Here is an 18,307-nt window from a genome sequence, read left to right as displayed (position 1 = left end):
ATTTATGGTGCTGTGGTATTGCGCAGGTTTTGCAACCTGACACTCCATTCCCGAGTGGGGAAATGTTTTTACTTAACGTTCTAAGAATGGCTTAAGATGAATAGAAAAACATTGCTGTTATTGTATGTTAGATTGAGTAACTAAGTATGTTGTGCAAGTAATTCATATTATTACTGTAGATAATATGCACAGCAAGCAAAAATGTGTGTGTTTCATTTTAGCAATCACAGTAACTGAGTTGCGTCCATGCATTGTTACCAACTAATTTTTTTTAAGTTTTTGTATGCAGTGCAGCAGCGATATGTGACTGAATAAGAAACTATAACATAGACCATATTTACAAATATTGAGTTACATTATTCGTTTATATTAGTGAGCAGAAAGTTATGCAGCCTAAAAGAAAATTGAGAGTTCAAAAAGCCATGATCGGAAGATTGAGGCAAACTACCAAAAATGCCAGAGCTGTATACTGTTAAAAGAAATTGGTGTTTGAAAATTATAATGATGACTTATGCCCGAGCCCACAACTTACTCAAGAAGCTGCAAAATTAAACTGGCAGCAGGGTCTTCTTGTTGTTGAGGCTTTTGTAATATCGCATTAAACTTGACGTCTGAATAAATTTACTCCGTTTGGTGACTAAGCAACAACCATTCTATGGTACTTGACTAGTTGAATTTTTTAGTATCAAGCATGGTGGCTGTTGTTGTTTTAAATACAAATTTATTGATTCCTACGTTAAAGTTTAACATACTATACAATATGTAGGTTCTAACAACAATTATTGTTGTATTATACAGATTGTTGTTTTATTGTACAGATTATAGCAGACTCTTAGTTGATCTATAAGTGATAGCAACATCCCAAATTATATGTAAGCCATGGCACCTCTGCATTGATATGTAAGTTATAGCAACCTCCTAAATGATATATAAATAACAGCAGCATCCTAATTACTATATAATTCATTGTAGCCTCCTAACTGATATATAAATAGTAGCTACCAACTATATAAAATTCAAATTATAGTAAACTCTTTTGTGATCTATAAGTCATAGCAACATCCTAAATTCTATGTAACCCATAGCAACCACTGCAATGATATGTAAGTTATAGCAACCTCCTAAATGATATATAAATAGCAGCAGCCACCTAGTTAATATATAATTCAAAGCAGTCTCCTAACTGATATACAAATAGTACTGTAGCTACCAACTATATGAAATTCAAATTATAGCAAACTCTCAGGCGATCTATAAGTGATAGCAGCATCCTAAATTATATGTAACCCATAGCAGCCTCTGCAATGATATGTAAGTTATAGAAACCTCTTAAATGATATATAAATAGCAGCAGCCTCCTAATTAATATATAATTCATTGCACCCCCCTAACTGATATATAAATAGTAGCTACCAACTATATGAAATTCAAATTATAGTAGTAAACTCTTATGTGATCTATAAGTCATAGCAGCATCCTAAATTCTATGTAACTCATAGCAACCTCTGCAATGATATGTAAGTTATCGCAACCTCCTAAATGATGTAAAAATAGCAGCAGCCTCCTAATTTATATATAATTCCTTGCAGCCTACTAAATGAAATATAGATAATATCTATCAACTATGGAAAATTCAAATTATAGCAAGGTCTTAGGTGATCTATAAGTGATAGCATCATCCTAAATTATATGTAACCCATAGCAGCCTCTGCAATGATATGTAAGTTATAGCAACCTCCTAATTGATATATGAATAGCAGCAGCCTCCTAATTAATATATAATTCATAGCAGCCTCTTAACCGATATATAAATAGTAGCTACCAACTATATGAAATTCAAATTGTAGTAAACTCTTATGTGATCTATAAGTCATAGCAACATCCTAAATTCTATGTAACTCGTAGCAACCTCTGCAATGATATGTAAGATATAGCAACCTCCTAAATGATATATAAATATCAGCAGCCTCCTAATTAATATATAATTCATAGCAGCCTCTTAACTGATATATAAATAGTACTGTAGCTACCAACTATATGAAATTCAAATTATAGCAGACTCTTAGTTGATCTATAAGTGATAGCAACATCCCAAATTATGTGTAACACATGGCACCTCTGCAATGATATGTGAGTTATAGCAACCTCTTAAATGATATATAAATAGCACCAGCTTTCTAAGTAATATATAATTCATTGCAGCCTCCTAACTGATATATAAATAGTAGCTACCAACTATATGAAATTCAAATTGTAGTAAACTCTTATGTGATCTATAAGTCATAGCAACATCCTAAATTCTATGTAACTCATAGCAACCTCTGCAATGATATGTAAGATATAGCAACCTCCTAAATGATATATAAATATCAGCAGCCTCCTAATTAATATATAATCCATAGCAGCCTCCTAACTGATATATAAATAGTACTGTAGCTACCAACTATATGAAATTCAAATTATAGCAGACTCTTAGTTGATCTATAAGTGATAGCAACATCCCAAATTATGTGTAACACATGGCACCTCTGCAATGATATGTAAGTTATAGCAACCTCCTAAATGATATATAAATAGCAGCAGCCTCCTAATTAATATATAATTCATAGCAGCCTACTAACTGATATATAAATAACTGCTATCAACTATGGAAAATTCAAATTGTAGTAAACTCTTATGTGATCTATAAGTCATAGCAACATCCTAAATTCTATGTAACTCATAGCAACCTCTGCAATAATATGTAAGTTATAGCAACCTCCTAAATGATATATAAATAGCAGCAGCCTCCTAATTAATATATAATTCATAGCAGCCTACTAACTGATATATAAATAATTGCTATCAACTATGGAAAATTCAAATTATAGCAAGGTCTTAGGTGATCTATAAGTGATAGCAACATCCTAAATTATATGTAACTCATAGCAGCATCTGCAATGATATGTAAGTTCTAGCAACCTCCTAAACAATATATAAATATCAGCAGCCTCCTAATTAATATATAATTCATAGCAGCCTCCTAACTGATATATAAATAATAGCTATAAACTATGAAAATTCAAATTATAGCAAGGTCTTAGGTGATCTATAAGTGATAGCATCATCCTAAATTATATGTAACTTATAGCAGCATCTGCAATGATATGTGAGTTATAGCAACCTCCTAAATGATATATAAATATCAGCAGCCTCCTAATTAATATGTAATTCATAGCAGTCTCCTAACTGATATAGAAATAATAGCTATCAACGATGGAAAATTCAAAATATAGCAAGGTCTTAGGTGATCTATAAGTGATAGCATCATCCTAAATTATATGAAACTCATAGCAGCCTCTGCAATGATATGTAAGTTATAGCAACCTCCTAAATGATATATAAATATCAGCAGCCTCCTAATTAATATATAATCCATTGCACCCTCCTAACTGATATATAAATAATAACTATCAACTATGGAAAATTCAAATTATAGCAAGGTCTTAGGTGATCTATAAGTGATATCATCATCCTAAATTATATGTAACTTATAGCAGCCTCTGCAATGATATGTAAGTTATAGCAACCTCCTAAATGATATATAAATATCAGCAGCCTCCTAATTAATATATAATCCATAGCAGCCTCCTAACTGATATATAAATAATAGCTATCAATTATGGAAAATTCAAATTATAGCAAGGTCTTAGGTGATCTATAAGTGATAGCAACATCCTAAATTATATGTAACTCATAGCAGCCTCTGCAATGATATGTAAGTTATAGCAACCTCCTAAATGATATATAAATATCAGCAGCCTCCTAATTAATATATAATCCATAGCAGCCTCCTAACTGATATATAAATAATAACTATCAACTATGGAAAATTCAAATTATAGCAAGGTCTTATGTGATCTATAAGTGATAGCAACATCCTAAATTATATGTAACTCATAGCAGCCTCTGCAATAATATGTAAGTTATAGCAACCTCCTAAATGATATATAAATATCAGCTGCCTCCTAATTAATATATAATCCATAGCAGCCTCCTAACTGATATATAGATAATTGCTACCAACTATGTGAAATTCAAATTATATCAATTTCTCAAATGATCTATAAGTTATAGCAACATACTTTATTATATGTAAATCAGAGCAGCTTCTAAAAGAAACAAGTTATAGCAAACTCCTAAATGATATAAGTTACGGCATCTTACTAAAGGGTATGTAAGCTATGCCATGCTATGTAATGTTTCCATTGTAACTATTACATAAGTTGCAATGGTAACATTTTAATTTATGTGCAATTTGTGGCAATCTGCTAACTGGTAATCATTATTTTTGCTTACTCATTGAGGTATGAATTATTTTACCTTCAAATTGATATGTAATTTACAACAACCATCTAGACATTCTCCAAGTTTTGACAGTTTTTCTAGTATGCATATATACAAAGTATGATAAGGCGATGAATATATATTGTATGATACCATATTCTCCTAAAATTTCCATAAAAATATATAATAATTAGGAGGTGAATAAATATATATATATCTACAATGTAGATAAATTAGACCATATAGGAGGCTTACCCATATATATTTGCGTTAACTCCTAATCCCTTATATTCCGCAACCTCCTAACTGGTATATATTTATTCAACTCCTAACTCGGAAATATGGGTATATATATATATATATATATATATATATATATATATAAAAGTACAAAGATGGAAAAAGATTTTAGCAACAGTTTATTACTTAAAGTTTCATGATGCAAAATGATGTTAAGTTTACACCAATCTTCAGATAAAAAATTGCATGACACAAACACAAAACCAAGAATACACTAAGAACACAAAAATGAAGAGTTACCTGTATAAGTACAAAGATGGAAAGAGATTTTAGCAACAGTTTATGACTAAAAGTTTCATACTGCATGCAGTAATCATCAGATGCTAATGTGAAGTGCCTGTGCATAATACTTGGTCAAATCAAGTATAAAAGCCTAACTAATAAATTGGTTAATTGGTGAGCTTAGCCTTAGATAGGTAAAATTTGGTGACGTGTCTACAGGATGTTACTATATCACTTCTCTGATTCAGGGTAGCCAGGTGAGGTTGGAAAATTACAAAGTACTTTTCAGTTAAGCATAGATTGCACATCGAAACACCATTCTGACAGGCCTTAGCTCTTGTTATTACTTTCCAATCAATACTAAAATCCTTTCCCTCGTCTTTTAATTGCCATATATATCTGCTTAATTCGGTGGTCTTTCTCTTGTCACTAATACCAAAGGATCTGATGGAAAAGATGGAAAAAAGTACAAAGATGGAAAAATCTTTTGCCATCTTTGTACTTATACAGGCTCGGTGGACCACTTTGAGCACTATATCAGTGAAGTCTCAACCATTATCTGTGTATATATATATATATATATATATATATATATATATATATATATATATATATATATATATATGTATATATATGTATATATATGTATATATATATATATATATATAAAGATAGATAGATACATAGATAGATAGTAGATAGATACATAGATAGATAGATAGATAAATAGATTTCCAACGCCAATAAAAAGTTATACCGAGACACATACAATAAAATTTTTTCTTCAAACAGAATATATTATGAAATTTGTAATTCTTGCCAGAGTTTGCTATCATTCTTGGTACCTAACATAAAATAACAAATTATTTTGAACGTTGGTATAGATCTTGCATATAAGTTTATGCTCGGAGATTTTTTCTGCCATGGTGCGATAATCATGTGAGAGTAAGATATAATAAAAGTTTATGTTATGCGTAATAATAATTTATGTTATGTAATCTGACAATATTTTAATAAAATTTTTAGTATAAAATAAAATATTGCAGTTTATTATGATGTGATATTATGCATTATTACAAGATTATGCTTCCTATTTATTTTATAAAAGTTATAATATTTATATACATAGATACTTACGTTATATATATTATATACAAAAATGTATAATATATACTATTTATATTATATTTAACATAATTAGATTATGTATAAATTGGATAAGTAGAAACCGTAGCAATGAAGGTAAAAAACCAGCATAAATTTGCAACTTATCAAAATCTTTACCATAAAATATTAATTTTAATTTCAATTTTCTTACAAAATAATACATTTCATTGTATTCATATTAAATAAAATTTCATCTTTTATTTCATTAAGTAGTGCTAAAAGATATTTCCGCTCAAAGCAAGTAAAAATCATAAAACTAATAAATAATAATTGATAATAATTTAAAACGTTTTTTGTGTGTTTAGTAAAGGTCCAAAATAATGTTGTAAAAAAGTCTTTTAATTAAGTCTTTAAAAAGGCTTGATCATCTGAAACACTATCTCTGAAGCGTTGCTTACCATACAAAGGAGCTGTATAGTTTGAACTTTTGTCAATTATGACTGCACCTTCTATAGATTTAGGGCTGTCACAGCTAGCCTTGTCAATCTGGAAGATCCTGCACAAATTATGAGGTCAAGTTTTAAAGGTCAGGTTAGGTGTGTTTCAATATTGCTGCTAAATGTCTCAACACCATCTGCAGTTGTCAAAAATACTGTAAGAGGTAGTTTAGTTGAGCATACATATGGCCAGCAAATTTCTCGTGGTTGTCAAGTGTGAACACTTGCACACAGATACAATTTTCATGCAAGCAATATTTACATATGTCCAATAGTAAATACGTAACCTAATAAAAAACCTGCCCAATTTGTACACAACGTCAGCCGAGCTTAAAAAACAGTCATAGCTTTGCTACAAGCACTGTAATGAACTAAATTCATGTTCAAGCATATTTTGGACAAACAGCTAAATTTAATTTAGTTTTAAAAATTTAATCATCAAAGTTCAAATTAACTTTAAAATTTAATGAATTTTATTATTAAAGAAAATTTTGAAAAATGAATTTAAAAAAAGTTAATTAAATTTATATTCACATTTAATATCAGCAAGTGAACTTTACCTGCTTGTTTTTAAAAGTCATGTTATATAATTCACACCAAATATCTATTAACTTTTGGAACATCTTTTTTAGCTCTGTAACTATTGATAAATTAAACGAAAAAGTTAAGGTAAATATTTCTATACAATTGTGTACTTTGCTAAATAAGGAGTTTTATATGCCAACTTTTCAGAAGCAACTGTAATTTTACTTATTTTATTTACATCAATTATCACACAATATATTTTGGGTAAATTTTTAAAAATTTACTTTAAACAGTTTTGAGTTTAGTTCCTTATCATATTAAAATTATAATTATAATGCTATTTTTAAGAGTAGTAATTTGTAGCATCCTTTTCAAACTCCTAAGTAATTGTTTTCTAATCTTAACATAACAAATTACTATTTTTTGTCTATTTTGAAAATATCGAAACAATAGTTTTGTGCACGAGCTCGTGTTGTCTTTCATTATTAATCGAACAAATTTTTAGTAACTTTAATGCGATATTAGGTAACGTTTTTATCCATGCAATTCTGATTTTAAATTAATAAAAAAATAAAAAAAAGTATTTTCTTCAATCATCAGATAATCTAATTTTTAAAAAATGCCACTCATGAGTTTTTAACACAATAATATAGTAATGTATCTAGGAAAAGTATTATAAGTAGAATTTTTATATTTACATTGTAGTTGTTAAACAAGGCCCAATTTATAGTGTTATTTTTTATATTTGTAGTCTAAGTACAGTAATAAGGGTTTAATTTGATTGCCAAATTGTTTAAGAAATTAGGGGTTTTTTAAATTGATTTGAGTTTCACAAGCTTTTGCAAAAGTGATGTGTAACATTCGTTACTACTATCGTATGTAGCTACTGTGTAGATTTAGTTTCGAATATCTTTTGTGAGTTTCCTGCGGCATTAGCTTTAATACACATTAGGCTTTGCTACACCTTATATTGGATTGTTATAAAAACTTGCACAAGCTTTGAAATAAAATATATGTTATAAACTTTATAGGGTCTTAGAGAAATTTCCTATCAAACTTTTAAAATTAAAATTAGAAAAAATTAGTGGATGGTTGATAAAATTGACCATCCTTATGCGTTATCTTTGTGCAGTTACTAAAAAATTCAAAGAATATCAGACAGTTTTATTTTTTAACATTGAACTAATTGTTTTGCCTTAATTACTATTAATAATTCCAATTTTGTCATTATGTGGCTTGGTAAGTCTGCGTCAATCTTATGCATTTCCACATTTTTGTTTGATTTTATTTGCATTTTTTACGCATTTACTTTGCACCTTTCATCAAGTTAGCAAAATATTTTAGTCTCATCGCCTGATCTTTTTCATGAGAGCTAAATTTTTAAACACCTGTCTGATTACAAACTCAAGAATGGAGCTTCACACCCTTGATCAAAACATTCACTCTCGAATAATACTCTTTAGCTAGTTTACTAGATCTGCTTGCGCATATATGCAAATAGATATTGTCACTTTAACAAGTTAGGTATTTAAAAAAACATATAAGAACCATTGCAGTTTTTTCATCAGTTTGAGCAATGTTTAAATTTTCATGCTTGCATTTTTTCAAATATTTCAGCAAATTGTGTACAAACACAACTATTATTTTTGTAGCGAAATTCACTGTTCTATTAAAACAGATTATTTAGAATAAATAAATTTTTGTTCTTGGATTTGTGTTGTCAACGCAATGTAGCAAGTTGTATTGGAAATCTATGCACATCCTTTGGAATATCTGATTAGATATAAAATAAATGACAGGCATCACCATGTTTACAGCTAGTAGCCAATAAGAATGACTGGCACATGCGACAGTGTAATATCAATTGACAGTGTAGATCGGTCGATGTGTCTATTTAAAAGGCGCAAGTAAAATATCGGCTAAAACTAATAAATATAACAACAGATTATCAGCTGCTGTACACTGCTTACCAGCTGACACACATTTCCTCAGTGTCATTCTCCACTTTGTGCAGACCATGGCTGCCGGATGCTGTCAGCCTTAATACTGTATCTGAAAACTGTTTGTCATACTGGAAATCGGGGACATAGAAGGTTTTTGTACTCATGCCATTGAGGTTATAGAAAGGTATCTGCTTGAAGTATCCACTATATGATCTATGCAACCTCCCCGCATTGCCTACAACTGGAAAAGTGGACTAATTAGTGCATAGATGAGACTAATTACAATATACTGCATGTCATGGTAAATAATTAAGTGTATTGCATAGATTCAAAATAAAAACTAACAAGCATCTGTTGTCTGATTTAACCTGATCTCCTCCATCATCAAACTTGAGGGCGTGTTTGGTATGCCACCCACAACAAAGTTGGTAGGTTGGGAAGAGTTCATTCTACACTGACTCATATAAATTTGTACCTTGTGCTCTCTGGCATCATGATGGTTGTCGCAGGTTGCTTCAACTGAAATGTTGACAGATTTATTAGATGCCTTCAACAGTAACAGCAAACATATTCAATATTTAATTGATAGATTATAAACACTAGTACTCTGACAGTCTAACATGCCATGAGAGATCATCAGGTGTAATAGCCATACATACAAATGTTCTGATGCCTAGTTAGTAGTTGAGCAGTGCAGTTGTTAGAGTGCTGGTCTACCATGGCAAAAATTGTGGTTTAACCATTGAGTTCAAATACAAATATGATGCATTGAGTTTGTTTCAATCTCCAACCTTTGTTTTAGACAAATGGACCTGACTTTTGTTGTTGTCAATATCAATTTATTTAAAAAACTTGGATTACAAACTAAACAGTTTTTCTCTCAAGCTTCAAGTTTATTTTCTCAATTTGAAATAGTGGTTGGTTTGTTTTATATCAAATATTTTCTACCGATTGAGCTATTGAAAAAACTAGAAAAATAATGCAAACTTTAAATTTTTTTCAGGAGAATTAATAGACACATTAGGGTAACCAAAAGTACAATGCCAAAAAGAGCTACAAAAATGGATTAATATGGTTATAAATATTTTATAATATACAAAAAAATATATAACAAATTATAATAAATTCGTTTTGCTCTATAGTCACTTTTTCTGCTCAGTTTTTATCATAACTAGCATTTTAATCCTCATCATCACCTCTATTATCATCCTTATCATTATCATTGTAATTGTCCGTATCACACCTACTCTCACTCGTTCTTTGCCATCATGACTTTCAAGTTACCATCAGAACCATGATCATAGGCATCATTACTAGCATTTGAATATGCCGTCATTTTAAATTCTTTACAATTTTATATTTTCAGGTTATTCTATGCCTATAGTTACAGATTATTGCATAAAAATTATCAGTTATCAGTCATTGAGTTATACTTTGAATGAGTTTTTTACTTCTAGTATTAAAGTAAAGAAACAAACTCGGGCAAGATCTAGTAGTTGGAGCGACTTTAGGCTGGTCTAATGGTAGCATTTTAGTCTGCTTGGTCAATTATTATGGTACGGTTTCTTATTACCAATATGCATAACTTTCATGAAATAATTTCCAACAATGAAACCATGCAAAACCACCGTTACTAAATCTAGGGTTAAAGTTTTTCATTTTTTGTTTATGTTCTGTTTGCCATTTTAGTTGGGTAATCTCAGTTTTACCTTTCCTAATTTAGCCTCTGTACCATCTACTGTTATACTAGTCTAACTGCTTAGAATTTCTAAAAGCGATGCACTGTTGAGCCAACAACAATGAGAGCATAACTCTACCCCTTTCCCCATTTTAGCAACTTTTGGCAATAAAGAAACAGTTTATTGCTAACACCGGATTTTTAAATTAGCAAACAGAAAATACACCAAGTTTAAAATTAAAATTAAACAAATTTTAAAACATAAAAATAATGAGTGTTTATAACAATAACTGCTTCAGTCTGCTGTAACATAAGTCAACTTTCAAGGTTTTTCAAGTCAGACATTTACACAGAATTGTTTGCAGAGAAGAATATCAAATATGCCACTTTATGAAGCAGTTTTTAGCTAGTTAGCAAAACTTTATTTACAATAATTCAATATTTAATATACTTCTTAGTTCTTCAAAGTCTTTTTAATGGAGGGATCTCATTTTGTGGTAAACAAATTTGTTGTCCTCGTGATAAATGCAATGATATATTAAAAAGCATGAAAAACTAGCAGTGTCGAAATTTCTTAACAAAATGAAACTGCAACAGTACTTTTTGTTTTCTAAATGGTTATTTTTTAAGGTTTAGACCTTTTTTAGTGATGGCATCTATCGTATGTTCCCGAATATATGCCTATCTTGCGTATAAGCTTACGCTAGAAAAAACAGCCCTCAAATTAGGTAATTTACAAGAATTCACAGTTAAACTGGCCCTAGAAAATTTAAAACGATGTTACATCTATCAAAGTTAAAAGTTGGGTAAACGGAGCAACCTGTGTAGGCAGAGTACAAAATGTTTCTGACTGGTGATTAGTTTTACTGCATCGTTATTGATGATTATTTGTTGGGCAGTTGCAGTTGTGACAGTAGTGACTTTTAGCAGAAATAATAATGTCGTAAGTTACTAAGCTATCGTAATAGTAATAATAACGGGCATGACTCAGAGCAAGCTCAACTTTTCAACCTGGGCAGTATGAAACTGTCTAAAAGTGTCTGGACTCATTCTGCAACATGTTTGTGACTTTTTTGGCATCAGATCATGTAAAATATTAAGCTAATTAAATTGGTCAAATGTTATGATATCATATGTTCAGATGTCAAACATATGGTTTTACTAAGTATTTAATTGTCTCAGTAAGAAAACTTATCTGATAGTAAAATATTTAATGATAGTGGTGAGCAAGCGTTTATAAAAAGTCGTGTAAGGCATTACTTTCTTGGGTAAATCGACACTTCTTCGGTAAAATTTTATAACCCTATGCGGTGCGTAAAAGTTAGCGATCATGTGTATGACTAACCAAGCAACAGTCATTGCAGTCATAACGTTTTGTTATCAAACTAAAGCTGCTTTGTGTTGGTACACATGCTATTGGCATGAGGACAAAAGCTTGACAACAAAAGGCGACCTGCCCAGGTTCTGTTGCATTTCTTTTTTGATGACTTTTCACATGCGGCTTTTCTGTGAGTTTAAACCATGACTGCGGTACAAAACAAACTGCAGGTAAAAAGTGACCAACCACACACTGGGCATGCTTTGAGTTTTAGCTGTTGAATTAAGTTAGTGTAATGACATTTTGTTTGTTGTCAATCAGAGTTACCCGGGTATAAGCCGGACCACTGAGTTTGCAAAAAATTTGCATTCTAGAACCCCTTTATAAGCGGAGATATACAGTATTTGCATATGTGCGCAAGTGTATCGTGCAAACTCTGTAAAAATTGTTTGCCTACTTGTTCTGCTGCTAGCCGCTTGTCCCCAATAATCCTGAGAATTTGGTTGTTCAACTGCGATTTCACCACTTGCATTGATTGGTCCACATTGTTCGCCATTTATCTTGATCACCCTACAACATTAGCAGTTCCTTTATTGTTCAATTTGATTGGCTATGAGATTTAAATACTGTAGCAAAACCATTTTAACAAAAAAATGACTCATCATGTTTTTTTAAGATATGAACCCTAAGTGCAGAGCTAAAAAGTTACTTTGCCATTCCGTGCAACCAGTAAAAAGAACACAAGTTCTTATGTCTTGTTTCACTGTATTACCCAATCACTCTCACTTACCAGTATTTTATCTGTTATTCAGTTTGAGCAAGTATTAAGTAGATTACAAGTTTGTTTTAAATTATAATAGATAATCTAAAATACTAAAAATATTTTCAAAAGGTATTGCTAGTTAAAAAAATTTAGAACCCAAAATGACTGAAAGATTAAATTTTTTAGCTGTGTATTTTAACTTGTGACTCTTAATTTAATAATAATAAATAGTGTCAAAACCATGTCTCTAACCAAAAACGTTCAGAAACGGAAGTATAAAACCAAAATCAGCCTTTAGAAATAATTTACCATAGTTTGATTTTAGTGGAAGGATTGTGATTTGTAGTAGCCTTACCATTGTCCACATCCCGAACCATTGATAGGATTGTTGATGCCAAGAACAGCACTGTATTTTATTTGCAGCAGAGAGTCAGATGCAATCTTGACATAATTCACTTCCTATAACAGTTCATATGTAGTTTAAAAGTTTGCTAGGAGTTGGACTGAGGTGGTGAGATAAAAAAACTAAACAAAGATTATTCCAAGCTTTCTAGGGGAAGAATTTGGGTCCCTCATGTGAACATTTGTAATTAATAATACTCAGTAGCCTGCTACTCAACTTGAAAATTAAGTTCAATTTATAACACTTTTTGAGAAGGCTGGTAAACTAATAACAATTGTTTTGATTTTTGGTAGGTTTTCTTCGCATCGATCATAAACAAGGTGAGTCTAGTAATAGTAAAAAAGAGCAATAATATGTATCTAAATAAGTACTAGAGTAGATGAGCATGTTCTATATGTTTATTTTACCTCAACGCGTAAAATTCCATTGTTGGTAGAAGCTCTCAACAACGTTTGGAAAACTTTTAAACCACAAAAAATGGTTTTTCCAACACGCAAACACTTAAAGGAGTGCTCCATTGACATGCATAAAAAACTGAGGCAACATATTTTTGTAACCAATAGTAGCCAATTGCTCAAGTGGTTATTCAGTTTTACTAGTTGAAATTAGTTTAATTCTTCAGTTCGACCACCTTAGCTTTCTATCCAAATGTTTACAATGATAAACCGGCATCATTGATTTGGCAGAGGGAGAAGCTCAGCGTTAGACCAATTTTTTGCCACCACCGATTGGTTGAGAGTACAGCACTGAGAAGGGTTAGCAAATCTAAGAGAGGAGTTTGGGAAATTGGGCACAGAAAGGAAGGAGATAAACAGAGCACAATTTTGTGCTCAGTGGTAATTTTATATATGTGCTTTATATATGCATCCCCTCATGCCAATGTTATGAGTGGTCCAACCAGTGTTATTTTTATGACAGAGCAGAATAAGCAGTTGAGTTCGGCACTTCCCTTTCCTTAATTTTATCAATGCATTCATACAATAAAAAACCTGGTCGAAACCCCATCTTATAACAGTATCTGTAGAGATATTAAGAAGAGTACCAGATAATGGAAGAACAAGGGTCTAAATTGTTACTAGTACACTACCGTACAACAAGCTGAAAAAATCAAACAATAATAATAAGTAGTAATTATTATAATAAGTAACCTTTGATTACTTATTATAATAAACTAAACAAGATTTTGTAGCAAGTGAAGTGGCAGTATGTTTGAATATTAGTTACAAATTTCAGACGGCGTTCAAGATAACTGTTCTAGTTTTATGAAGAAAATGGTTTTGGCCTGTATGCTTTTATGATTTATTTTGCTGTTTGTTGCATTTTAGCTCTACCTGTTCAACTATTAACACTACTTTAAAGCAGTTATTAAAGTGTTTAAAACATTACAGGATGACCAACATGTCTTTCTCAATATTTGCTTCAACAATATCTCTCCAATTTTGAAACAGACAATTCAGACAAATCAAAAAATCACAGCGAAGTGTGTACATTAATATAATATTTTAGCTGTACTTTATTTATTATTATAATTTTGTGAACTTTAAAGTGTTTGGTAGCTAAAAACCTTATTGAACCAACTCTTTAAAGAAAAAGATATTTGTAGGCCGTGAAGTCATTAGCAGTGAGACAGTTGGAATGCATGTTTACCTTCACCAGTTGCGATCCTACTGATGTGTCAAAGGTAATATTTATATCTTCTTCCTAAACCTCTTGCTTGAGATTAATTGTTGAAAGAGATTCACATAAACTTTGACCATCCCAACCTAAATAAAATGTAATAAGTAATAATAGCATAGTATATTGATGGTAGAATGATAAAATGAATAATCATCTTGAGAGAATAAGACCGAGATGTTTACCGTAACCATGGAAATGGCCACAGGAAATGTTTGCAACGGAGGATCAAATGAACGTTAAATTGACTCGAGCCAAATAGATTAGCTAGATCACACATAGAAATCTAGCCTCAATTAATCCTTGTTACCAATCCACAATATCCTATTGTTGTTTTCTTTATCAAATTTCTTATTACTTGTAAAAGTAATGTGGAAAACCAAAGTCTGTGGCACAGCTGCCATCTTTTGTAACCCTTTATCAGAACAAGCTGAAAACAACAATCACTATTGTTTAGCCGTTATGCTGCTACTTAACAGTAAGCTGTATAACCAAAAAAACAATGGATTCTTAAATAGACTGCTGCGGCAGCAGTGATAAGTTAATTCTCAACATCTATCTATTAAAAGTTACTAGTTTCTTTCTTCTTTGCTCTGACACACATTAACAATTCTCTACTCCAAAAAAAACTGTGTTTACTGCGCATTTAATTACCCTCTTCAAGAAGTTTTATGCAGTTTTATAAAGTTTAATGTCTGTTTTATGCAAACTACAGTCAAGCTGTAGTGCCCTGACTTTTTGGTGTGTCATGAAAGATTGCTAGTTGTGCTACTGAGTTTTTCTAAATAAATAGTTTTGTCACATCATTTAAATATGTTTTTTCTGTTAGTTTTTTTCTGTCTTAAAACACAGAAAACCACTCTTTGCACAATCATTTTATTATGCATGCATTCAGTCAATTAGTACAGGTGCTAGACTGTTAGTTTATTAATCTGAATACCGCAAGTATGAGTGCTGGACAAATTAAACTATATACAACCTTAACTTCTAATCATGGCTCTGGGCAGACAAGCAGATGGACAAACACATTGAAATACAGATAAACAGACAAACAAACATACACAGAGAGAAAAAAATGATTGTAATTTGATTTAGCCAGGCTTAAGATTTAATATTATGTTGATAATGATCTAAAAATCACTGTTACCCATAACACATACCCATACTGATTGAATAATGATTTGATAATGATAATTAATGGCAAATTAATCAAGAGCTGGAGTAAATAGTGAGTCTATCCTACATTCGACTGACAACTCAAACTTCAATCACAACTGATCATTCTTAAATCAGTGAAGCAAAATGAAAAAATCAATCATATGACACTGATGATTGATTTATTAATGATCACTAATTAATTGTTGACAGCCGGGACTATCAAAATTCAATCACATACTTCCTCATGAATCTGTTTTAAATCATTGTTGAATTAAATCAAATTTGAGACAGTTGCCATTTAATATTGATTCCACAATCCACAGCAGTTTAGACCAAGAGTTGTTCCCACTTTAATCTGGTTACACATATCCCTACCACTACTTCTATTACTACTAGTACTACTACAAGTACTACAATGGTGCTGCCACTACTAGTACACAATGAAATTCTATACCCCAATAATAAATGAATCAATCTTTCTCTGGTCCGCCTCTTGTCGGTACTAATTTTGTTATGTGTCAGAGTTAGCCAGGGTCTTTGGGTGAGTGAGCCAGATCCTGGCCATGTCACAGAGATCCCCCACCCCAGCTATGCTTCTGAATCTTTTGATTTGAATGCCAAATAGTCTGGTAGCCAAGTCTCAGCCAAGCTACAGAAAGCTACAGCCTTTGCATGTTACATGCATAGCTCAAACATAAATTTATTTCTATGAACAAAATATTTTGTACATAGCATTAATTTATCTATATACTACTACAAAAAAATACAACCATGTTCAATTGTCTCTGTATGAAATGCTTAGAAACATTCAATTTGCTAGAGTCCAACGCTAAAAGTTGCTGTGTGAGCTAAAATAACAATTGTTTTTCTCTGTATATTCCAAGAATAATAAAAGTTCAAAAAGTTTACATCATTTCTATCATCTGAATTATTTTTTATTTTGATCTGACAAAAAATCACTAACGATCGCAGGATCAAATAACTTTTATTTTACCATTTTAAAATTCAAGCCTATGTTGACTAGGTTTTTCAATTTTTATTCTTTTCCAAAAAGGCACGATTTTTTTAGCTTTTAGCACAAAGCAACGTCTCTCAGATAATCGTTTCATATTGTGAATCATCGAGTAATATCTTGTTGATGATATTTAAAACTTACTAGCATTCACATCCTTTGTTTACCGCTATTAGACGACAGCTTTATAAATGTCTACCGAAAGCGACATAAAGTTTGTTTCTCCACGCAACCGATAAACGACATTATAACGATAAACAATAAACGACACCCTTTCCCCAGCCCAAGGGTTGAAGTCAAGCAAAAATGACGTGAATTCCAGGATTTGTGCTTCAAAAAAAGGTACTGCCATGGCAGAAACCGCAGTATAGAAAGATACGGCCCTGCATGGCAGTTTAGTGAACTGAGCTAAGAAATGTAATGCATTGTATTTTGAACCGCATCAAGCTGGGGTTAGTTCATGAAATTATATGTTCCCTAATTGGAACTAGACAGAAGCATTGGATTTGAACTTGGTAGTGGAAACTAACAGTCAATAAATAAAAAGTACTGGACATCCTTCCTTCCCTAAATTTCTCTCTGTGTACCGAAAAACAGACAAACAGACAAACATACAAACAGACATACCGACAAACAGGCAAACTGTACTCTGGGTAAATCAATAACATGGTAAGAACTCAGACTTAATCTCTAATAGCCTAAGCTGCGCACAAAGAAAATAGGTAAACATTATAAAATTCAATAGCATATACATTCATTGTATGTGCTATTGAATATATATTTATCATCGTCAAGCTTGACATAGCAAGTAATTTAATATAGTTTGTGAGGAAAAACGAAAACACAAACTCTTATTATAATGACTTACTACATCTCCAGCAAAGCATTCATAGTCTAAAATTACCACTTTTTTTAAATATTTAAAAGATGATAATATTTTAGCTTATATTATTACCTTAACAACAGCTCACCTACTAAGTTGGCATACAAAATATTTTGAAACAGCAATATCGTTTATACTATATATTTCAGAAGTTATGCTATTGAATGAAAAAAGGAACTATTACCAAAATCAAGAGAAACTGGCAGCCTGAAATCAGCTTAGTATTGTAACCTCATTTTAATTTAAATGCTAAGTAGAAAGCAATTAGGATGTGTGATTACAGAAACCACAGCAGCAATAATAATGATAACAATAACATCAATAGCAAAGGCAACAGATTGGTCATGACAACCAACATAATGATTAGAGTTAAGATAGTAGAAAGAAGAATAAAGATTTTTATAATGGTTGGACTACAAAAATGTTTGTGCTAGAATTAAATATCAGGATAGTGCTATTTTCAATACCAAGATAATGATGAGGGCAACATTGATGATA

Source organism: Watersipora subatra, chromosome 5 (genome assembly GCF_963576615.1).
Source record: "Watersipora subatra chromosome 5, tzWatSuba1.1, whole genome shotgun sequence".
In the NCBI taxonomy this organism is placed as follows: Eukaryota; Metazoa; Bryozoa; class Gymnolaemata; order Cheilostomatida; family Watersiporidae; genus Watersipora; species Watersipora subatra.
This window is presented reverse-complemented; position numbering follows the sequence as displayed.